The sequence below is a fragment of the Ictidomys tridecemlineatus genome, chromosome 11 (genome assembly GCF_052094955.1).
Source record: "Ictidomys tridecemlineatus isolate mIctTri1 chromosome 11, mIctTri1.hap1, whole genome shotgun sequence".
Lineage (NCBI taxonomy): Eukaryota > Metazoa > Chordata > Mammalia > Rodentia > Sciuridae > Ictidomys > Ictidomys tridecemlineatus.
The window spans coordinates 44,036,334-44,062,114 of NC_135487.1; the positions used below are offsets into that span (position 1 = coordinate 44,036,334).

The 25,781-nt window shown below is 41.3% G+C and overlaps 1 protein-coding gene across 6 annotated transcripts in view; it reads right to left on the bottom strand.

Moving 5' to 3' along the window:
• The window catches only part of Dab1 (DAB adaptor protein 1), a 1,131,390-nt gene that overhangs the window by 799,930 nt on the left and 305,679 nt on the right, over window positions 1-25,781 (bottom strand). For all 6 annotated transcript variants that reach the window (XR_005735199.2, XM_078026347.1, XM_078026348.1 and 3 more), the window contains exon 2: window positions 11,165-11,328. The gene's annotated coding sequence lies outside the window, so the exon portion shown is untranslated. The remainder of the gene's footprint in view (window positions 1-11,164; window positions 11,329-25,781) is intronic.

The following is a 25,781-nucleotide window of genomic DNA, read 5'->3' on the forward strand; positions in this document are numbered from 1 at the left end:
ACCCAACAGGATCTTATCAAATGCCTGCAGCCCCACTGTATCAGGTACAGGGGCCACAAGGGTGGTCAGGCAGGCAGCAGATCCTGTTCTCACAGCAGGTCAGTGTGGGAGCTACTCCGCCTCTGCTGCTCAGGAATGGGACCTTGCTAGGCCTCAGTTTCCTCACCTGTACGACTGAGTTAATGATAATGTCTGCATCCTAGTCTGCATCACAAGATTCTTGGGATAAAAAAATAAAATGAGTGAATTGAATATCAGATGCAAATGGAAGTCAGACATTTTTAAAGTTATTATTAGTAATATTTAAATAACAAAAGTGCTAGAAGCCTACTACTGCTATTTTCTGAATGTTTACGTCCTGCCCAAATCTGTATGATCCAACTTAATCCCTGATGTAATGGCGTCAGGAGGTGGGGCTTTGGGGGGTGATTGGTTCATGGGGTGGGTGACCTTGTGAATGGGATTAGTGCCCTCATTGGTGGAGGGTCTCAGAGAAAACCCTGGCCCCTTCTGCCACATGAGGCTACAGAGAAAAGGCATTATCTATGAACCAAAATGGGCCCTTATCAGATACTGAACCTGCCAGAACTTTAGTCTTAAATTTCCTACTACCCCAAATTGTGAAAAACAAATTTCTGTTGTTTATAAACCACCTAGTTTGAGTATTTTGCCATGTTAGCCTAAACAGACTAAAACAACTACATGAGATGCACTGTGCTGTTTTTTAACGTAACAAAAAATAATAACCTGTTCCTGACCCTGAAGGGGTCCACAGTCCTAGTCAGTAGAACAAATGGGAAGCAAAGATGAAGAGTGGTGGGTGCTGTCAAAGGTGGGGGAACAGGGAAGGACTCAGTGAGGGCCTGCTGATAGAAATACATAAAAGAAAACGGTTGTTGGTGTTCCACAGAGAATGAGTGTTTGGACCTGGCCTTGAAATTTGGAAAGGGTTTGGGAAGAAGGAATGTGATATGGAAAGGATGAAAAGGGGAAGTTGAGACAGAGAAGAAGGTTGAGCATGGTAGGGAAATAGTGCCTGGATGGTTTCCAGTGAGGAAAATTCTGGGATCCTGGGTATGAAAGAAGGTGGTGACTGGAGAATAGGAGCCAAGAACTGATAGGAGATAAGCCTATGAAAGTACTTGAGGCCTAATAATTGAGGGTCTTAAATGTCAGACTAAGGAGGTGAGCTTTATCATAGAAACAGGCAGAAGGAATTGGTTGAAAAATTAGTATGTATTAACCAGTCATTCCGTAAATATCAAGATATATAAGCATTTAGAGATATGTAGTTATAGTTTACAGATATGTTCATGTATAAACTGGTTTCTATATATCTTTGACTTAGTTTTCTTTTTTCAAAAAACAAAGAGGGTGAGGGCAGGGTCTGTTCATTTTTTTGCTCACCATGGCAGGCCCAGAACTTAGCAGAGAAACACTTTTAAAGGTACTCCCTATGAACCTGTATTTAAATGGATAAATGAATAAATTATTGCCACTATATCCTTTGATGTTTGCTGACTGAGCAAACGAACTCACATCTCGAATGTGGAGGAAGGTGGGTGGTTTCACAAAGCAGGTGGCATTTAGTGTTGGCATCGTCGATGGGTAGAAGTTCACCTTGCAGAAGTGAGTTACTACCTTTGGTAGAACTGCATGTTGAGAACAATGACATTGCCCAATGTGTGATATAGGATCAAAGAGAACGGTTTCTGGTACCCGAGTTCAAATCCTTGCTCTGATATTCGATATCTGGGAAACTTAGTGCCTATGCCCCCACTCTGTGTCTCAATTTCCTCTTCCATAAAATAAGGACAACAAGAACATTGACCATATGAGGAAGACAGCAATGACGTGGTGTTTACCACTATGCCTGGAACACAATAAGCTCTACATAAATGTCTGTTGTTGGTAGCAGCGTTATCGATGGACCCTGAACACTCTAGAGCCTTGTGATTCATCAATGGAGTCTTTCTTCATAGATTATCTGAGGAGTCTCCATGAGTTTCTTTGACACAAGTCCTTGGGAACAGATGAAAACGAGAGTGATTGGGAGTTCTTTCTGAAGAGAAGCGTGAATGACTAAACAAAGAGGGATGAGGAGGGAAAAAAAAAGAACATACCAAATGCCAGGATTCAGAAGGGATGGTTGAAAGATATTAATGAGCAGGGAGATCTGGAGAAACCATGTCAGAGCTTTTCAAGAGAGACAGAGCCATACCTGGGGACCGCCAGAAAGAGAGATGATAAAGGAGGAATGAATGACAGCTCCCCGCAGGCCTGGACCGAGTGCAACCGAGAATGAGCAACGAGGCCAGAAGAAAGCTGTGCGTCTTGTTCAGTTCCTGTGCTAGGCTTTAAATCAGCAGTAGCTTCCTGGCAGGGTGAGATGGGGCTCCAACCATCAGAGGTTACCCAGAAGCCACCAGAGAAAAATGGAGGAAGAAAGCCTTGAAGAATGAGCATGGTCCCCAATGGGATGCAGTTACCATAGAGACCACTCTCAATGGGAGCCAGGAAGGGCAGTGCCTGTCCTCAGAGCAGTTAACAAGCTATTAAACCAAACATGAGGATGCCAGCAGGTGAGTGGGATGAAGCTGCTACATCACAGCTGTCTGTTTGCTAAGATCAAACAGAGGAGGAAACAGCCATCCATCCGCCAGGCCACTGCAGCCAAGTTCAGGGGAGCATGACAAGATTTCTAACCTGTGATTCAAAGCCCAGGGATGACATCCCAGAGGTAGGTGCTCAGAAGAGTGATGCTCACATTTCCTCCGACTGGCTTGAGGACTCAAACAAGATTAAAACAAAACAAAAGTGCACCGGTAACAGACACAGGGGCCATAACTAACAGTATGAGAAATACTAGTTGAGAAAACTGCAGGAAGGCAGTAAATAATAATAATAAAAAGTCTTCACAACATATTGCCCAAGATTCAGTCAAATCTAAAGGTACAGCAGGGCTTTGTAACAAGCAGAAGGATCCAAGCTTCCAGAAACATCCACTGCTTAGTCAAGGATGATGAACCAGGATTTGAAAACAGGTCTTTCTCAGGGCAAGTGCTTAGGTTTGCTGGACTGCTTCTTTGGGGAAGCATCCCCTGGAGGTGAGCACGTGTGTTCCTATCTTATCTCCATTCTAAGCACAAGAAATAATGCACCCAGATAAGCCATTCATTATGCAGCGAGATCTGACTCCCTTGTCCTGCTCTGCCTTCTACGCATTCATTCATTCAACAAGAATTAAGTACTTATTAGGAGTCTAGGAAACCTTCCTGGGAACCACTCAGGACTTCCATACATCCTGCACCTCCCACTCTAGCAGGGCGATTTGTTGATGGGTCTCTCTAGCTCATTAGATTTCAGGTTCCTTGAGAGCAGATTGGATCTTGCTCATAGTCTAGCACAGTTTCTAGAACTGAGCACCTAGTTGCTGCTCAATAAATATTTATTAAAGGATAAATAAAAGAAAAAATGAATGAATTCATTTGAAACTTCACCCAGGTTGCTGTATTCTGAAGGGAATTCTCCAAGCCATCCCGTGGGCCTGGAATGAAATATTCTCATGTGCATTACTTAATAAAAAGAGCTCTGGGTCAATTGAAAAATTTAAAGTCAATATGAAATTGATCTTCATCAGCACTTTCTCCTCTAAACATATAGACAAAAGGACATTTCTGAAACATATGTATTAGTGTTGCATTTTCTGCTCCACAGGCTCAGCGATCGTTGTCACCTCTAAGTCCAGCTCTCATTAATTTATGGGACATCCAGCATAATCAGCAACAGGCTCCTTGGCAGCATAAATCAGAGAAGCAGCCTAGAATTCAGGGGAGTTCTAAGCTGCAAACTGAGCAGTTTCCTTCCATGCTGTCTGTGAAGTCACTAAGCACTATTGAAATGAAGCCGAAGGCCTTTGGGGTGAATGTTCAGGCATCCTCTTCAATGGTGTAGGGAAAGAGGGTGTGGACGACCGTGACACAGCTAAACAGCACCTCCTCAGTGACTCCCATGCACCTTCATTCAGCTTAGCAGCTACAAGAATAAAATTGCCCAGAAGGAGGAGAAGAGAGGTAGCGGGGAGAAGACAAATTCTTGCTAGAGGAAACATGATGCAGAGAGAGACCCTGAACTACCAGGTATGACAATCTGATGCCCAGTGTCTGGCATCTGGCATCTGTGTTCATCCACTGAGGTGACTGTGGTGCTCTGTTGAGACAGGCTTCACATAGGGAGAGGAAAATGGTTCAGAACTCTGCCTAAGCAGAAGGGAAGGGAAGCCATGGCCTTTTGGGCTGCCTTTTCTTTTCTCTGATTCTGCAGCACTGAGGGGTGTCACAGCCCAGGGGCCTCTCACCTAGAAACACCTAGAAGCATCTTCAGATGTGTAGCCTTAGATGAGGGTGCTTCACCTTCTCCTAGTTGACACACAGACTGGACATCCAGCAGGGCTTCAGGGCCTGAGTGCCAAACTGAACTTGCAAAGGAAAGGAGATAGGGCAGGGAGGGGTTCCCCAGGAAGGATGTCTCTAAATTGCAGGTGAATGTCACAGTGACACAGACTCCTCCAGGCTAATGCTCCAGGTGGTCCTAGTGATGGTTCTAGGAGGGTAGGGATGAGGATGAGGAATGAAGACTGAAGAGGATCACAAAACTCTGAGGCAGAGGATTTATCCCAAAGTGTACCTTTTGAGCACTGTTGGGAGGCAGCCGAGTACATATGTTATGTATTGTTATAGTTTGCATCTGGAATGTCACGCAAAGACTCAGGTGTTGAAGGCTTGGTCCCCAATGCAGTAATGTTAGGATGTGGGCTTTTGGGGAGGGACTGCATCATGAGAGGACTGATATCATCATTAGTTAATTAATTAATCCATTGATGAATTCGTAGCTGAATGAACTGTCAGGAGCTGGGGCTCAGTTGGAGGAGAATAGGTCACTAGGGGCATGCCTTGAAAGGGTATTTATTGTCCCTATCGCCTCCATCCCTCTCCCTCCCTCTCCCTCCCTCTCCCTCCCCCCGCCCCCCCGCCCTCCTTCAAATGCCACCTTGAGGTGAGTAGCTTTCTCCAGAAGGCACTGACAAAATGTCCTGCCTCTCCTCAGACTCAAAGGAATGAAGCCAAGTGACCACAAATTCAAACTTCTGAAACTGAACCAAATAAGTTTTTCTTCCTTTAAGTTGATCTTATCAGGAATTTTGTCAAGGTGACAGCATATGTATATGTATGTGTGTGTGTGTATGTGTGTGTGTGTGTATATATATATATATATACACACACACACACATATACATCTATATGACAAACTTTGTTTTTTATATACATATATATGTATATATATATACACACATATATGCATATATGCACACACTTACACATACACAATTATACATGTATACCTATGCATACACACACATATAAGTACATACCACATATATATACAGATATGTATATATGCATGTGTGCCAAATATTTGAAAATATGGTCACATTTAACATCACAGCAATACTATAAAGATTGTACCATTTCCATTTTCACCAATTCATTTTACAAATGAGTTCAGAGTAGTAAAGTTACATACACAAAGCTACCACAGCAAATAGAAGAACCAAAACTTGAACCCTTTATTACAGACTTGAATTTTTAAGACAGTTTAGCGTTCATATTTTGAAAGCCAATTAATGTTGAGATTTTTGCTTTTTAGCTCAGTTGAGAAAAGTGTTGTGGGTCCCCTTAGGTTGCATAAATCTTGATTTTTATGATACCTTCTGCTCCCCTCGGATTTGACAATTGTAATGACTAGAACACTCCTGTGGCTGTTCCCCTGAAATACTTGGGGCAATTCTCTCTCATCTGAATCAGGCAGGGTTCAAAGCCATTTTTTTATTTCTCTTCATTTTTTTAAAAAAAATATTTTTATATTTACTGAAGCTATGCAAACTAATCAGCATACCAGATTTAGAAAAATAAAAGCCCTCTGTCTTCTGCTAGGTAGAAAAAATCATTTACATCTTCATGCATCCTCTTTAGTCATTTTTAGGTTTCAGTGACTATGCACCTGAACATATGTTTACAACAAACCCAGAATCATGTTGTGTATAAAATTCTGAAGCCTACCTTCCTATCCATATGTCATTAAAAACATTAAAAATTCTTTGGCAATATGTTTTACTTAATGACTGCATTACTTAAATGTGAAAAACTTTCATGAAGCCTTTTTCTCATTTTTGAAAGTTTAGGTTGCTTGCTCTTTTTCAAAATTGCAAGAAAGTTTAATGTGAAAATACATGTGTTCACAAATCATTTTTATTTCTGTTTTTAGGACAGAATACCAGGAAAGGAATCATGAGGTCAAAAGTTATGACATCATTTAAGACTCTTCCAGATAATTTGTACTGATTAAATGTTCACCAGTAGAGGAATATTCTACACTGGAAGATCCTATTTCTTGGAAGAACCACTCAAAGTGGTAGTCAAAGGAAATCTTCTAGATGATTTTGCATCTGTTTGAATAGAAGCTGAGTTTAACTGAATGACATGTATGTCATTTTTATTCTGGGCACACAGTTAATCTACATTTTCAAGTCTCCTTGCAATGAAGTGTGGTCATGTGACTGAATTAAGGCCAATAGAGTATAGGTAGAAGGAATGTGTGCCATTTGCAAAAATAGCCCTTAAAAATCTCCCAAGTGTGATTTTCCTCACTCTTTTCCCCTTCTTCAGAGACTTTAGAGACCACATGTAGAAGGTAGTGGTGACATAAATAATGATTGCATTAAAAATAGTAATAGGTGTCTATTGTGTTAAATCTTGGGCTGGGAAAGTTTGTTGGCTAACATATCCTAAGTAATGTAGTGTGTGTCTGATTTACCTAAGGGTTTCCAAGCCAGAAAAACTCAGTTGGTCCTTTGTAAGTATAGCAATTAATCTGCTATTGACTTGAATGCCTTTTCACAGAGACATGGTGCTCTGTGTCTGGTACTAATCTGGTGTTCAGCATATAGAAGAGTTTACATGAGTGTGAGCTTATGTGTGTTTACATATGACTGGGGCCCTATAAAACCCTCATGAGTCCACTTGGCCAGCATGTAAGCAAGATCTACTCTGCCGTCTGAAGAATGCCATGCACTGGTCTCTTCCTCCTCCTACCAGTAAGAACATCAACCCTAGAAATACTCAGGGCAGGTGCACACTGCTTGCCCAGGAGAAAAACCCAGCACAGTTGTTTCTCTTTTCATGCTGATGCTAACTACAATTTGTAGAATATATACTGGGGAAATATTTCACCCAACCAAAAGAATCCCAGAAATGGACCTATTGTCTTCATAGCAGCCTAGGAGAAAAAAATCTATCCCTCGTATGCCTTTCATCTCCCAATATATTTGGTAAACACAGGCAGATAGGCTCATAAACAAGTGAATTGGAAGCTACAAATCTTCCCCACCTCCAGACCTTTACTTTGGTTGTTTGCTGTGTGATAGAGGGGGACAAAAGACACCACTTGTCTGGCAAGGGGTGTTATTGTGTGCAAATCTATGGCCACAGTCTAAGAATGTATTATGCAAGGAGTTGTATTGAAACAACAAACTTGAGCTTCCATAAAGAGCTTCCTCCCAAGGACCACCATGTTGCCATTTTCCACAGTCCTTTCTTTCTCCCATTTTTAACATCACTTGTTGAATTTTTTCCCTCTGTTCTTTTTCTCTTTTCAGGACATCATTAAGAGCCACCTCCCCAGGGAAACCTTCCCTGGTTTTATTCTATCCATCCCAATCTGAATGAAGGGACCTGTACCCTCTAATCACAGGAGGTTGTATGAGCCTCCATCAGCTACTTTCATTGTGCAGACTTTAGTGGTCAAATCTCAAAAGTAAGAGTCATGGATTTCTGAGGTCTTTTTAAGCTTCAAATATATGTCCACTGCACCTCAATAAAGCAGAAAAAGATTATTATACATGGGTTTATAAAAAACTCTTCTAGGCATTCTAAATGAAAAAATATTTGCAAAAGTCTTCAAAGCAATATTTTCAATTGAAATCCAGAACCCAAACAACTGTTAGTGTACTCTTTTGAAATTGTATACTGCAAAACAGTAAAATTTCAAAATAAAACCACTATTTTAGTTTTTGAATTCTTAGAAATGATAACCAAATGGTTTAAAACTATTAATGGAAAGACTGTGGCTTTGGGATCAGAAGAACAGAGTTTGAACTTCAATGTCTAGCAGAATGACTTGGACACAACTTACGTCTTCAGGTCTCGGTTTCCCCATATATAAAATGGTAGTCATGCTAAGATTCCTTTACAAGGTGATTAGAAATAACGAGTTACAGTGAATCAATTACAGTAATAAAAAGCCCTGAGTGAATCTGTCCCTACTGTAAGGAATATTATCACAACTACTACATTAAACATTTTAAAACACACATTTCAGAACCGTCTCCAACTATCTATACTGTCTCCCCATCTGCAGAATAATGATCTTTCAATAACACTCCCAGAACCTTCATAGCAATTTTGACAGACCTTCTTCAGCTACCTGCCTGGTGCTAAGCATTTGCCACATACAGAGAGTGGAAGAATGAGGAAGGCTTAGGGTCAAGTCTTAGAGTTGCCAATGGATATTTATATGATTTTGAGCAAATTGCTTCATTTGTGAATCTTAGTTGCCTTGTATATAAATCAGCCATGACAGTGACTACTCCAAAAGGACTGTTTTGAAAATTAAAATGTGACAACCCACTCATACCTAATACCCGAAATGCAGAAAACACTCAACTAAACTCAATCTCTTTCTCCTACTTCCCCTTCCCTTTGGGCACCAAGACTCTAGAATTCCACAATGTTGAACATTCATGTAAATAGCTGTGTGGAAGAGGAAGGGTGGCTATTAGGGTGATGATGTCAGGGCAAGATTCAACCAGAATCTCTGTTCCAGTATCACAACTGGGCCCCTGCATGAGCCTTTTGCCCACTGTGCTCATCACCACAATGTTTCACAGTAAGCATTTAATTTTTTTTATATAGAAAGAAAGATTATTTTGAATGATGCATGTGATAAATGTGCTAGATTTAAACCTTTTAGAAATATTAAAGGTTTTACTGCTCCATGTTTGACAGACTTGATTAATCCCTTCCACACAGAAGTGTTCAGGAGGATAGATGTGGTAGGGTTTTAAAGCTCCTAGAGTGTTCTTTGATAAAGGTAAAGAAAAGGTAAAGTGCTTTTTAAAACGAGCGAGAGATCCCTGCACCACACAGAATAGACAAAGAACTCAAAATACCCAGAATGCTGCACAGTGTGGTAGAGTTGGGAGTCGGGGCTGGGTAAGGGCGCAGAGGAACAGTGCTTTAAACCCTCTTTCCTTTGCAGGAGTTTTCAAATGAAAGGCACGCATCCAGCTTGACCACAGGACATGAGTCTAAGAGTTTTCTTCTCTGCTGGATTCCAAATGGATGATGTGGGAGGGGGCAGGGCAGACCAAGGCAGTGCAAACTTCAGAGAGGAATGAAATGGAATGTACCTTTGCCCTTCTCATAGTCCTGGACTATTCAACTGCCTCCTGCCTGTTCCTTCATTCTCCAATGCTATTTCTTGCACAGACCTCCCCGATCCCCAACTAAATTCTGAGCCTCTATAAAGAACAAGAAATGTGTTTGGGCTATTTTTCCTCATCAGCATCTAGTCTATCTTTTGTGTATAATAAATTTCTAGCAGATATTTATTAAACAGAGAACTCCGTTTAACAAATCCTTGATACAACTGTCCAATGTCACAAGTAATATTAAAAAAAAAAAAGCCCTATCTGAGAATGATCCTTAAAAATCACTAACAGATTCTTCCTCTGTGCTTGGGCGACAAAAGAAAGTATCTTAGAGACTAAACCATCGAGACTTCCAAATAAAACCTCACGCGACAAACACCTAGCCAGTGCTATCATTATCCTAACACAGTTTCCAGCTCAGCCTCGTGGGTTGGGGAAGGAGATTTGTCAACAGGGGTAGGTACTACGATGAAAACATATTTGGAAAATCGCGCAGGACAAAGGTAGGTACACCAAACCCAGCATTTTTCTTCCTAGGGGATGTTGGAAAACGCTTTTGAGAATGAGCACCAGACACTTTAGCTAACTGTTCAAGGACAATGCAAAAGGAGACTGGGGAAGGATACACAGGATATCATGCATTCCGTTTTGATCTGTGAACTTCCATTGTGATTCCAAATGGAACACCCACTCTGCTAATCACCCTCCCCCACAAAACCTCAAAGTGTCAGCCCACTCTGCTCTGAGGTTTTCTCTGACACTCAGGTCAATCCTTAACCCCGGCCCCGACTCTATTTTTTATGAGAACATTTTCCCAACAGGAAACACCAACATATTTGCCACAAGATATTATGGGGGCAAAGGTGTAATTCAATTACGTGACTTAATCAATTCAAATGGCTAATGTACAAGAATCTCAGGATGTCATCCAGCTTTCAACTGAGGGAGAATAATTGTTCCATAATTTCTTAATTCTCCCATAAGACAGTTTAAATTAAAGGATGTCAATTTGCAAAGCCAGACTGCATTGTATTCTTAAATTGGGCCTGAAATAGCCACGAGATGAAGGGTAATAAGGCAGAGAGCACAGCCCAAAGTGCCTGGTGCTGTGCAAAATTGTTTAATACGGTCAGACCCTTTAATCTTCATATCTATTGATGCAGAAAGCAGCATATTTCTGTCACTTATGATAAGAAACATTACTTTTTAAATTCCTTGGTGAGGTCTGCAGATCTTAGGCAGCCAAGATAGCAGGACTCTCTATTTCTGTTTCTGTGAACATTTCTTTTTTCCCTTAAATTGGTTTTATTCTAATCCATTTAGTCTCCAATCTAAGTCAGAGACAAGTAACCCTGAATGGAACCACACAGGAGGAGAACAAAGGCGTGTGCCTTTCAGTTTTCAGATTCTGCTGGCTACCATCTCATTGAATAAGACAGTGATTAAACAAATAATGAACCTTGGAATATTAACTATGGAGCCGGCAGTTAGTTCTAGAAAGAACAGAATTGGAATGGCTTTTAAGAGAAACAAAATCGCGCTCCAAAGTGAAGAGTAAGTCGCAGGGGGAGGGGACGATCGAAATGATTTTCAGTGAAGAGTCAATATTTTACTCACAAGGGTCCTAAAAAATGCTTCCGTCAACGTGTCCAAGTTCCGTGGGGGTGATGCTGGGGAGAAGGGGGCCCCCGTGGTCTGGATCGAAGAAATTGGATGATGTTTCCCCAAGATTGCCAGGGCCACAAGTCAGGAATCCTCATCGAGAGAAGCCAAGGAAATAACTGTAAGGGAAAAATGTATGTATAAATTTTGAGAGGAAAGCAAGGAGGAGGAAGGAGGATAGGCACAGGCTGGTGATAACAAAGGAGATGAAGGACAAGGTTCAGGCTGCCCCATGCCAGATAAGCCCAAGTGGTGCGTATGGGGTGTGGGGCAGACACTTAGAAATCGTGCTGGGCTGAACGAAAGGAAGTTTGTCAGGGCCTCTGTGCACAGGGCTGTCCTAGACTAAGAGGAGGATACAAGCATGCACAAAACACTATTTAGTCTTCATTTTTAAATCTTGGCCTAGGATATATATCCACAAGCCAAAATTTAAAAGGTACAGTTGATATCATTTTCACTTGTTTGACTCTTACTGCAGGATAAGTATCTTGAAGTGGAGATACTGGGTAAAAAACAAAACAAAACAAAACAAAACAATATTTAAAGGCTTTTTTTGATAGATATTAAATTGCCATCTTCAAAGGGTCAACAATTTTATACTTCTTTCAGCAATGTGTGAAAAGACTTTTTCCCACCCTCCCAACAGGGCCTATCCAAATTCTTTATTTAAAAAGACATAAAATAGAAGTCATAATAGTGACAAATATCAGTGCTAACATTTAACGCAGGATCATAGCATTTTAAGTAGTTTTTAGTCTTCATACGTATTAGGCCATTTATTGCTGGCAGCAACCCATGACTGTAGGTACTACTAATATTGTGATTAAATGGATAAAGAAATCTACACAGAGAACTTAGGAAATGTGTTTGAGACCATTGCTATCAAGGGCACATCAATATCCCAACCCAGGCACCTAGTGGACTTTCTTCAAAGCCCAAACTCTTAATGGTTTCCTCCTCTTCCAGGCGATGGTATATTCGTGATGGCACATGTTATAACAGGTAGACACAACTAGCAAAGCTGATGGTGGGGGGTTATGAAAAAAATCAAACAGACGACCAGTTCTTCCCACCTTAATGAAAGGAGACACAGGCTATTAACTGCAGAAACGTCAGACTATAGTGATTGATAAGAAGAATCCTAAGAAGAACACATTGACATGTTTTTTTTTCTATCCCTTTACCTGGACAAAATTATTCTATAAATACTGATGATGTGTTAGAAAGATGAAAATGTTAAAAATGAAAGTATGATAGTATGGGCAAAAGAACATGGCTGTTTAACATAGACCTGAATTCAAGTCCAAGTTCAAGTTCTACTTTTGAGTTTAGGAAATTTGTCCAACTTCTCTGAAGCTCATTATTTTTAAATGGAAACAAAAATGAGTCGATAACCCCAGAAAAAAAAATGTCTAACAACCAAATAATACAAAATGTAAACAGTGCCAATCACTCAACAAACATCATTAGCTGTAAACAACTTCTGCCTGTGTTTGATTTGTTACCTGTCTACCTGCTTCTCTTTACAGAGATCCTCTATTTCAATCAAATGAGTCTATTGACTTTTTTAAAACATGACTTTTCCCAGTCTGCTTGCTTTTCTGCATCCTATTTCTTGCTGAAACAATCCCCAGGTCGCCAAATACTTTCTATACTAAATCTCATCCAGGTCCATATGAAATGTCACCAACTGTACACAAGGAAACTTAGTGATTACCCTTCAAAGTCAACTACCCCACCTCTGCAATCTTAAATACTATTACTAAGCATTTAGGAGAAATATGAAGACATTAATCTTCATCCCAGTAATCAATGCAGGCCTTACTGTATACAAACCCTGTTCTAAGCACCCTATTATTCATATTTCATTGAATCCCCCCACAAGTCATCCATGAAGTTTTTATCTCCCCTAGACAGAGTGTTATGGTTTGGATGTGGTATTCCCCAAAAGCTCACATGCGAGACAAAGCGAGAAGGTTCACAGAAATGATAGGGTTATGAGAGCCTTCATCCAACCTGTGAATTAATCACCTGATGGGATTGAGTGGTAGCTAAAGGTAGGAGGGGTTGGTGGAGGAGGTGGGAATTGGGGGCATGGCTTTGGGGTATATATTTGTCTCTTGCAAGTGGAGATCTCTCTCTCTCTCTCTCTCTCTCTCTCTCTCTCTGCTTCCTGACAATCATGTGAACTGGTTTCCTCCGCCACACTTCCACCATGCCTCATCTCAAGCCCAAGGAATGGAGCCTGTCTTCTATGGATTGAGATCTCTGAAACTGAGAGCCCTTAATTAAACCTTTCCTCCTCTGCTCTTGGTTGGATCCTTTCAGTCACAGCAGTGAAAAAGCTGACTAAAACACAGAGTAAAGCATGACAGTCACTGTTTGCATGCCTCATCAGCTGGACTGAAGTCTCAAGAGGTCAAAGGCCAGGAACCTAACATTGACACTTGTTGACTTTGGAGTCAAAGAATCTGAGTTTCAGTTTGATTCTGAACCTGCCAACTCTGTGATATTTGGAAAGTTACCAAATCTCTCCAGGCATCAATTTTACTTATAAAATGAGATACTGATAATACCCACTTCAAAGTATCATTGCAAGGTTTGAGTTTGCATATGTAAGAATTTGAAACAGTGCTGGGTAAATGATAAGCTTGGTGAATGTCAGCTTATATTATCATTTAAAAAGTATATACACAGACCTATGATTTTCCAGCTTTATGATGATATAAAAGTGACACACATTTCATAGAAACTGTGCTTTGAGTTTTGAATTTTGACCTTTTCCCAATATGTGCTTGATGTCCTCTCTCAAAGCTGGGCAATGACAGCAAGCTACAGCTCCCAGTCAACCATGTGATCTTGAGGGGAAGCAACGCGTTTTCTACAGGGCACTGTGTGGCAAAGCTGTGATGCTCAGTAATGCAGGTGGATTAAAGGCGTTTTCAACATACAGTATTTTCAACTTAGGATGGGTTTATTGGGATGGGACCCACCATGAGTTGAAGACCATTTGTACAAGGTTTTCAACAAATGGCTTTCATTACAACTTTAAACGTTCTCTTTCCTCTCCCTGCCTTGCCTTCTCTCACTCTCGTCCATCATTCTACCGCTCACTTAAAGAACTCAAGACTTAGGTCCAAGATCCAGTGCTAGCATCTCCTGCTCTGCAGAATCTTTCTGGACAGTTCTTCTTCTGGGAAGAGCTCCCTCCACTGCCCCCCCATACCTTTCATACCCAGTTCTCCTACATCACTTGTCTCATTGTGTCTGGGCTGCTGCTCCTGTTTGCAAATTCTGCTCAGAGCTGTAAGATCCTGAAGAAGGACACCGCGTTTTTGTCATTCATCCCTACTACTCAGCACAGTACTGATGCAAGTGGGATGTCACCGAGTGCCTATAAACTGAATAAATTGATGAACTAAAAATAGATAGACCTGAGTGATAAGGGAGGAAAAGTCACCACATCTTTACTTACTACGAGATAATTCACTGAAAAGTCATTCAACCTGACAATCAAAGCATAGAAGAGAAATTATACGAAAAGTGAATGTTTTATAAAAATAGATGAGAGCTCTGTAAGGGACCCGTTGTATTCCTATCAGCCACAGTCACTCAGCACACTGCCAAGTTATTAAAGCTTTAGTGATAACATTACAAAATGCTGGCTTCACCAGCAATTCTTAAACTCAAGACATTAACAGACACACTGTTTGGTGGCTCAGATATAAGCAGAGCATTATGGAGGGAAAATAATAATTAACTCATAAGGAAAGGGGCAAGTAAACATTCTATTAAATGGGAAAAATCCCAGATGAATATAATCTCCCTCTATTACATTATAAGCATTAAAATTAATGGTGTTGGTTTTTCTGTGGTTTGGATAGTCATTGTATTTAACAAGCTGAAGTTAACTTCACAGGGAAAAAAATAAATTAAATGTGCCGGTGTCTCAGGAAACTTCATTTTCTGAGTGAATAGCCAAGTTGATGCACATCACCAGCATGTCTGACAATCAGTTTTCCATACTGGTGTGTTCTAAATGGGAAAGGAAACCAACTCTTCATTTAAATTATATTGCAAATCACTTCTTGCCTGCTGAATGCCATTCAGCGGCAGTAGGTGGCTTTCACCGTAGGGCCCAAACCACCACACTGGATGATTAATGCTAATTTCAAATATTTTCTTTGGGGAGGGGGATGGGCCCACTCTCTTGGTTGCATATGTGGCTGAGGAAATTTTATGGTGAGTGACTGACTCAAAGGCCAACAGCATATTTGCCATCAGATAAAAATGCACATTCACAAACATACCAAGACAAGTCAATTATTCCCCGATTCGCTATTCCCTGGGTCCCTTTGTGTAAAGAAACCTATTTATACTCCCCATCAGATGGATACACAGAATCATAGTAAACAAGCCCCCGATTCCACTATCCTATATTATATTTCCCAGGGCAGCTTCCATTGTGGAAGTCATTAGTTTTGGTCTTTTTGTTCCCGATTTATCAAAACAGACATTTTGCTAGTGGTTTTACTCCCAGATACCAAACAGTTCAGAGACACAATTTTTGACCAACTGAAAAAGGAAACAAAATGTGCTTTATAATCTTTTGGTGAGGGTGACTGGGAATTTGTACTTCTCTCTTTTGATGGTGTGGTATAAATATAAAACCCGTGCTCAAAATCTTATTATTCTTTTTAGCTTTCTCAATTTAAAGTTCAAAGAAACGAACACACCCTTGATTTTTTTTAACCTCCAATACAAAGTGTTCAGATAATGCAAAAATAAGAAAATTATTTTTGCCCACTAATATCTGACCAAAAATACCAATTAACCTGAGCTATCACATTGCACTTGCCAAATCAGCAGATTCTTTGTTAAGGAAACAATAGTCCAGGTGGCAAGGGTTGTGGGCAGATTCTCCCACACCACACCATACCACCATACAGGCAGCCTTCCTCCCGTGGAGCATGCTCACTGTACCCTGTTGGCACCGATGGTGAGTGTTGTGGACAGTAGGCATACCTGAACTCAGACCATCTGGCATCAGATACCAGCTCTAGCATCTGTAAATATGTTATCCTGGATGTGTTCCCTACCTTCTATAAGTGAGTTTTCCACTATGCAGGGTTGTGGGGATTTAGGGTAAACTAACCAGCAACATGATGCCTGTCACAGACATGCTATCACTGAGAGCTGTTATTGCAACATCCTCAGAATGAAACCCACTTCTGTAGTTACCACTGCTTTTCTGCCATGATAATCAGTGAGTAGTACTTGAGATACTGGTTAGGAGCATATCTAATGAGCTAATTTACATATGCATAAATAGCCAGTGTGCCACATGACCACATTTTTTGTTGTTTTTAAATCAGTGTATTTCAATAACTGGAAGCTAATGTCCACGTGGATCTTTGACCTTTAAAATTACTGAATGTGCTGTTCAAGTGACAGGATCCTTTCTGTACCTGACACTGATTTGCAAAATTATATGTCCAGAAGGCTAAAACATAATTTTTGTGAACAAGACAACAGTGTAACAAGCCTGGGATGATGTCATGAAACCTGACTACAGCAAAGTCTTGGTGGTTATCAAGGGACCACACTTCTGCCATGAGAGGCATCCAGAGAAGCTCAGGACCTTTAGGCAGGGGAACTATGGGTGGGTTTTTATGAGAATGGCCCAAAGCCCAGAGAGCACCCTGAGGCACTTAGCATAATGAGTGGAGAGCACCAGATCCCAAACTGACCACAAATTAAAGTCAACTTGGGGGAACTTTACAATTGCTGAACTTCAGGCTCCACCTTTGACCTAGCAAATCACAGTGTGTGGGTACAACCTGCCTATGGGACATTTTTTATATGTTACCAGGTAACATGATATGAAGGGAAAAAAAATCACTGGAGTAGAGACATGTTCTGATTTGCTGATTGTCTTTAAAAGTGGTGCTTTTTCTTGTGAGAAGGTCAAAATAGAAAAGAAACAACAGGGAAAATGACAAAGGAAAGAAGAGTTGGAGGATGGTCATGATGGGCTGCAGCTCAGGGTCGTGGGGAGGGGCAAGCAGTAATTAGAATGGGGAGGAGGATGAGTGAAGGATCGTGGAGGTGTGAGCCAGACCAGAATTGTGGGAGTGGAGTCCGTGCAGGTCTGAATACTGGGGGAGGTGATGTTGGACAGCAGCCATGAAGGTCCACACCATCTCTCCAGGCTTTGAGGTGTAACATCAATCCTAGGCGGTGAGGTGGTAGATAATAGTAGGGCGTGGACAAACTGAGGAAGGAGAGTCATTTCTGCTGCCAGGTCTATGACCCCCAACTTCTCACTTTTAACCACCCCATCCCCACTCCTACACCTCCCTACCTTTCCATGCTCTGCTCCTTCTACCTAACAAGCTCCTTTTCCCCTTTACCATTCCTGATTTTCTGTGGCACAACTAACTGCCCCTTTATTCAGTCAATGTACATTTCTCTGAGAACACTATGGTCACAATTTATAACAATAATCTGTGATTTACCCATACACCCATGTGCTTGCATGCTCAATCCTGGGTGCTTACACTGCTCAGCACATAGTAGGAATTCAGTAACTTAAAAAAAAAAAAAGATAGCCTATACCACCAAAATACACATTTATTGCTCTATATTTGCCTAGCAGATTATTGTTATTGAGAGCTGGACAGTTGTCCCACCCAGACCAACCTATGGGGTTCTGGAGGAAGTGTCAATCACTAGGACTTCTCTACTCACTGGCTTTAAGGGTTGGCATGTGGCCCAGGAAGCATCACTGGAAGTCCTTCCATAAGGACTGATATATGGATACTGAGGAGGAGGGCGCCTCTATTCCTTTTGGATGGAGATTTACAAGGATTTTACCTGAAACTGCCAAAATTATCTTGTTTGCTGGGAACAGAGAATTTCCGTTAACAGGCTTGAGTAGGGTTAAATGTTTACACATTTACAAACAGACAGGTAGAATCAATAGATGAAGAAAGAGACTGGTCCTGATGATACACTGGGATATAACCTTGCCTGATAAACAACCATCACTCTGAACTTCCTAGTTGCACATGCCAATAAAATCATAATTTTGCTTACATTAGAGTTAGATTACTGCCACTTTCAAAGTTCTTTGGACCTACTTAATCATATCACAATAATGATTTTGATAGCCAAGTCCTAGTTGTAAAAAAAAAAAAATTACACTTGATTCTTCTATTTAAGAAGTCAGTGATGTAGAGAGTAAGTTGATTTAAAACCAATAGTTTTTCAACTATTCAACAGGCTCCAAGATATCTGTGGCGTTATCTCAGGGACCAAATTAAGGATAAATTAAAAGGCAAGTGCCTGGGACTTGGCTCTATCTTTTCTTCATGAATCAAGGTAACTCTGTTTATTCTGTTTTATATATTGAAATTCTATGTATAATTCTGTTTTTAAAGAAGGTTCCCATTGCTAAAAATAAAAAGGTAAACCATCACATTAAAATATATCCTCAAAATAGAATACTATTTTAAATAAAAATTCCCTGAACATCAATGATCAGCTGAAAACTTCACTTCCATTGGAATGACTCATTTCGTCAGGGATCTAGGGAGCAGAGGTTTTGCTATAATAATTAAATAGACTGCTAGAGACATTAGACAAAAATAGAAGAACGCTTCCATTTTTCTCGGGATCTGAAAGGACACTTTGTCCCCAAGCCCTTGTGCGGCAAGAAACAATACCAAATGCTTTTAGGTATACTATGAGAAATTCCCAGGTAAATGACAGTAAAAGGCTCTTCTCCCAGCTGACTTTGGAAAGCCAACCCAGAAAGAAACCCTTGAAATGGATCTGAAGAGCAGTTTTTTAAAGTCAGATAAGTTCCAATCCCGAGTTGCACCACACTCTCTGCCTTCTTCCTTTCCCGTGTTTAGTCCCACTGGACAGGTCAACTTCTCATAACCCCCAAGATTGCTTTCCCTTGCTACTTTACTACCTCTGTGTCTCATCTCTCCATAGGTTTTAGGAACTACCCACCCCCCTCTGCACTCTTGTCTGCCTCTCTATGACCTTGTTCACCATGTTGGACATTTTCCAGTACAATGTGGCTTCCCCACTTCAAACCTGCTAGTGCAGGAGTTTCTGTGTCTGTACATACCCTTCCACTACTTCTCATATCAAAAGCCACAGTTCCACAACACAGACCTGAGGAGGATTCTGTCCCATGGCTCAGTGGTATTTTGCTGGCATTTTCCGGGTTCAGGTACGTGCAAACACAGCTCAGAACTGCTACTCTACACCGGTGCTTCTCGATTGTTTTATATTTGCTTAGAAGAATTACCTGGGGATCTTGTTAAAATACAGATTCTGATTCAGTAAACCTGGGCTGGGGTTGGGGGAGCACGAGATTTTGCATTTCTAAGAAGCCCTCAGGTGATGCTGATGCTGCTGGTCCCAGGACCACACTTTGAATAGCCAAGTTCTAAACTACGATGTGATGTCAACTATGGTGGAAAAAATTTCCTGAATCACTTCCTCTCAATCACCCACCGTGATGAATTTACCACATCTGATTACCTGTGTGTGCAGTCAGATGATGATAAGAGCAATTGATGTATGCAGGATGACTCAGGCACTGTTCTGAGTGCTTTTCAATTATTAAACGACTTAATCAGCACAACAACCCTTAAGGTAGGTTACTAGTATATTACCATTTTCATTTTAAGATAGGAAGTGAAGCACAGGGAGATTAAGTAACTTATCCAGGATCACTGCGGGCGAGTAATGGAGGTTGACTTAAACTTGAGCCAATTGTCTCTGAAGTCTCCATTGTTTACCTTGACTCTATGTTACTCTCCACGATTCTAAACTGGAGCCTCCTGTGCTTCTGCAGCTATTGTTGGCCTCAACCTGAGGAGTACTGAGTACAATACCTTGCAGTAGATGCTTGCTGTTCTCTCCTCACTCATCAGTGAGTCCCCTGAGCCTGGGACCCTGTCTGGTGTGAGTCTGAATCCCAGTTCCAGGTGCATCGATGTTAATTACACATTGCAGAAGTATTCAGAGAACTTAGCAACTTCTAGCTTTCTCTGACAACAATTATTTTATCTCAGCGGTTCTTGAACGCTAGCTAGTTTGAGGGTCCCATGAGGACTTGTTAAGTATTGGTGGCTGCCCCACCTCCAAAGCTGCCCCTGCAGGTCCAGTGAGACCCCTGAGTCTGAGCAATTTCCCAGGAGAGGGTGATGTTGCTGATTTGAGGACTGCTGCTTTCTCAATCCTCATGGTCTCTTAGTTCTCTCCCAAAAAGATATGAAGACACTCTCAAGAATATTATATTCCAACGATAGATATGGAAAACTCTAGGACTAATGGGAAATTTTACCTCTCCTGTTCAAGGGCCTGAAATAAACATAATAAAGATCATAGTTGTTGACTGACCACTCATTCCAACTAGTTTACTTTCTACGGTGGGTCAGAGGGGGATGAAGGAATCAGGAAAATTAACAAATGGCATTTAGAGCAGAGCCAAAATTAAGTGGGGAATTCAGTTCCAGATATTTCAGAGGCAACTAAGTGAACCTCTGATTGAGGTAAATTTTCACTCAGATTCTCTGCGCTGGACACAGTAAGGAGCCAGCCAACCCTTGTCCCTGCCTTTAGACCAAGTTCAGCAGGAAAGACAAACAGAAGAAATAAAAGGATGACAGTGGATCTAAACAGAATAAAAGTCGTAGTTTGGGTTATGTGCCCTTTTGGGGCAGGGTGATTGGAGCAGGCATCTCTGATAGAATTGATTTCTTAAATTGAGCCCACAGATGGGAAATGCCAACTTCATGAATGAGGGACTCACAGAGATAAAAAGCCTGGTCTTTGAAGAGGCATGGTATGTTTCAGGAGAGGAGAGGAGCCAGGGTGCCCAATGCCTAGGGTTGAGGCAGGCTACCTTGTAGTCCACAGGGAAGAATCTGAATTGGATTCTGAGTGCGATAGGAGGAAACTAGAAAGACTGAAACTCAAGTGTCATCTGATTAGCATTTGAAAAAGATCACTCTGGCTGACCTGTGGAGAAAGGTTTCTAAGCGCTCAGCAAACTTTACAGCCTGTTCTAATAATCAACTTATATCGCACTGTTCAAAGAGAACAAGCCTCAACAGGGGCTAATTGTCCCAGGTTGCTCCAGGTCACTGTGCAAGCCCATGGAAGGCTTGTTTCACCCTTCCCAAGAAGGGAGGGAGGATTAAAAAGCACAGTGGCCTTGTAAAAGCTGAAAAAGGGTTGATAGCAAAGTGCCTTTTTTCTCTTCTTTTTGAGTTATCATTGAAGTTCAAGTGTGTGGATGACTATCAGTAGCAATTGCCAATACTTGCTTGGTGCCCATGTGCTGAACCCTGTTGTCCTAGAAGTGAAGTGTAGGTGACAGACCCAAAAGATGGGCACTGTAACTGCACTGCTCAGTATGGGAGATGAGGAGGACCAGGATGGGTAGATGCTTTGCCCATGGTCCACACAGTGTGCGAATTGAATTCATCAAAATCAGGCAGACTGACCACAGAATGTGACCTTAACCCCCAGACTGTTGCCTCTCAAAAATCTGCAAAATTAAAGACAAGCAGCTCTTCACTGACAAGGAAACTCCTGTGTTTTAAATTCTGGCTGTATTCCTACCCATAATGGAGCCATTTGGTTCTAATGAAGAGCTGACACTCAACACTGAGCTTCACTGCCCACCACTATGGAGATTCCAAATCAAACAAAGAATCCATGTTCTGAGATGAGAGCCTCTTGTCCACAGTGGGTGCAGAAGCAAAAATGCACACAGCTGTTTTGAAAAACTGCATGATTCCAACAAAAAAAATTTTATATAACTTCATAGCCTGTGGCAGAGTTGCCAGAATTCAAGAGTTCCCCAAACTTTTATTTGTCTAACACAATTGAAAAAAATTTCAGAAGAAAAACATTCGAGAAGCTATGCCAGATACTGACTCCAAACCCTAGTGCCTGAGACAACCAGCCCCTGACTCACAGGACAGTGCCTGACACATGGTTTGTAGATTAGAACTAGCTGAGTGGGGATGGACATGTATCTTGAAGTCCCTGCTGTAAAATGACTAGCTGTGGGACCTTGGATATTCCACTTAATCCTTTTAGTCCTCGGTTTCTCCATTGGAAAACCAAGGATATCTTTTCTAATCTGCATCACTGTCATGCACGGAGGGGAAGAGGAGTGGGGAACAGAAGGTCCTCCACCAATGCCTAGCTGAGGTGTGTGCTCATGAAGCAGTACTGCTACTGTTACTACTGTTATTTCATGCTGGTAGATTTCAAACTAAGAGTAAACCCATATAAGTTAGAAAACAAAAGGTTTTAACATAAAAAGCATGATTGCAGTTAGCACTTTAATAAATATTTTATAGAAATTGTGGGTTTTGCTATTTAGTAGAAAATATTGGACCAAAATGATTTGATAAGGAAATCTGATAGTACCTCCAGTATAGCAGTTTCTGGACCAAACTCCAGCTTCATTAGTTATTAGCTGTCTGATCCTGGGCCAATTACCTAACATCTCTGAGCATCGGTTCTCTTATCAGTGACTCTCCCACCTGTAAGATGGGGGGGTGTTAATAGTAACCTTCTTCATGGAAATTGTTTACTTATATGAGACAGTACACATAAATCACTTTAGAAATGCTTAACTCAGGGTTAGCTCCTGTGATTATTTTTGGTTATTATTTTATCATTTATTATCATTATTTTCTTGTGTTTGTTTTGTGTGAACTTAAGGTAAAAATCAGGAAAGGAGCACAAACATGAAACATTGGGCTCGTGGTTTGGATCTTCATGTGACAGATAATAAAATGTACTCCAAAGAAAGGAGAGACGGGTGACACTCTCATTATATTATAGCAGTGGGACAATTCAAAGGTGCTGTCTGGCAATCCTAATCGCCACAGGCTGGCTGTTTAATGACTGATAAACACAACAAGAAAGAGGAACCATGATTTGATTCCTAAAAGTTCCAGAAAATGAAAGAGAAGGTCTGGTGTGCGAAAGAGTATCGTTGCCTCCCTCAGGCAATTAGCGTAATCAGGGCGGATGGAGAACGGGGCTGGCATATCTGGCAACTGCTTTCTCTGTTCTATCAAAGGATAATATATATTTTCACCTTCAGAAAGGTTAGGTAATTATAAATGTATTCTCCTTACTCATAATATTTTAAGCAAGTAATTGTTGCCCATGGGAGAATGTTTAATTATTTCTGACGAACAATTGTGGCACAGAAACAAGAGAACAAGACAGGCAGACTGTGCAAACCATGGCCCGATTCTTAATTGGGTAGGAATCTTGTCTTCTCATTGTGGGGGGGGGGAAATCCTATATTGATTTTCCTCTCAATTGATTTTGCAAAATTTTCAGTTTAGCCACACAAAGTCTCCAATTATCGCAGCCCCTGGGTTCCCTGGGCTGGAGGCTGCTCTGTACCCTCGTGATGGAAACCTCACACATTTAGGATTGTGCTGGCAGCTGATGCCCTTTCCTGGACACCTCAGCTTCAAAACTGTATCCCTGTCCTCCCCAGCCATCGGTGCTACAGGGGACAGGGAAATGGCTCAGGAATGCTGTTTTGGGAACCGCACAGAAACAGACGAAGGAGCTGTTCTGGCTCCCTGTAGGTAGGACGGCAGAGACTTCAGAGATGGGGTTTGGACATGGTGGGGAGGACAGCGCAGCAGTTTCATATTATGAGTGGAGAAACTGAGGCCCAGAGTGGGAAGTGGCTTGTCACCCTCCACAGGCTACACAGCAAAAGCAGATTTTATTCTCAGATTGTCTGCCTCCGAATCCAGTTTCCTAGGCAGGGAAAAGAAACATATTGAACTTGAAAAGAGCAGAGCATTCAGTCCCCACGGAATTGATGTGACAATTGGAAAACTGGTCCTGCAGGAAGGAATGGGTTCCACTGCAGCTGGAAGAAATAAGGATCTGAAGGGGCAACTGGTAAACCCAAAGAGACATGTCCCTGCAGCTGGGACTTACTGCCCCTCCGCTTGGGGTGGCACTTGGTGGATAAGAGCAAGCAACTCTGCAATTTCTCTCCCACAAACCTGACTTCCCATCTGTCTCTGACAATGCACTGAAGTAGTTGTCACTATCCCATTCTACGTATTTGGAAAACTGACACTCAGAAAATTAAGGCACTTTCCCAAGACTGAGGCTTTGTGAGACTTTGACCTCTACTACTCCCAAAGGTTGAGATATTTTCATCTATTTTGTTGGGATTAAATGAGTTAACACACATCAAGTGTCTAGGACATAAAACCAGCTGATCTATGATTGTCCTGGCACAAATCTAAAGTGTGTGTGTGTGTATGTGTGTGTGTGTGTGTGTACTAATTCAGGAAACAACTTCCATCTCCTCCCACTAATTCCTTGCCCCTTAGTGGTAGGGTGAAGTTGGGAGGGGTGAGGGTAGGACTCAAGTTGCTCTAGACACTAGGGATAAGAAGGCAACTTTTGAAAAATCTAAGCAACATTTACTTTGTGGTTTTATTCATCCATGTCATCAATAAGTGTGTTCCTTTACATGTAGAAAATTTAACTTCTTTTTAAAAAACAGATTTTCCTGCTTATGGGAGATATTCAAATACATCAGCAGTTTCTTGCAAATGTGTGGATTTTATTCCTTTCTTTCTTTTGTGAAATCTTGAATAGAGAGCACACGATAAAAAAAAAAAACCTCATGAAATAGAAGCTATTTCCTAATTTCATCTATATGTGAAGTTTATGTGTTCTAAATCAACAGGGATGGGAATTGCTTTGGATCCTGGAGGCAAAATGAAAAGCGTGTGATCTAATTCCATTGTTAGATGTAGAAGCCCATGGAAAATTCTCTCATTGTGTTCTATTCAGGAAATCTCTGCAGAAAACACAAGGAAAGATTATATCTGATGTATATAAATGGCTAAATGATTAGGGCAGGCAGAGGTTTGACAGAATAAAGGTCAAAGAGGTTTAAGATACTGTAAGTATGACAGGATTCATCTCCCACAACCACGAGTCCTTACCCCAGACCACGCACATTCATGGACCACTGCCTGCCCTGCCACATAGGGAGAAAGCCTGAGTTGGTAGCCCAGCCACAATTCACTGTTGTGCACAAAGCCATACAAAGATCAAGCGATGGGAAAAAAGAGAAAGAAAGAAAAAAGCAAATCAACTGCAGAGCCCTGCTCCCATTTATTTTAATCCTTGTACAATGCACAGATCCTACTGCCCCACTAAACCAGAGGTGTGTTGACTCCAAGCCCAGCTCCTTGCTTCTCTTCCAGTGGCTGCTCAGTAAATTCATGCCCAGTGAAACTAACTGTAAACCTCCAATCTCCTTGACCTGTGCTTGCAATTCTAGACTGCCCACCGACTTCTATGAATCCTGTTTTTTCAAGGGTAGTTTTATAAAAAGGATGCTAGGCTAAGATTGGGGATAAATATTACCAGGGCCATTGGGCACAAGGTCAAAGCAGAACTCTTAGGGAAACTACAGGCGCTGGACAGGTGGGATGGACAGCTTTCCCTGGATACATGT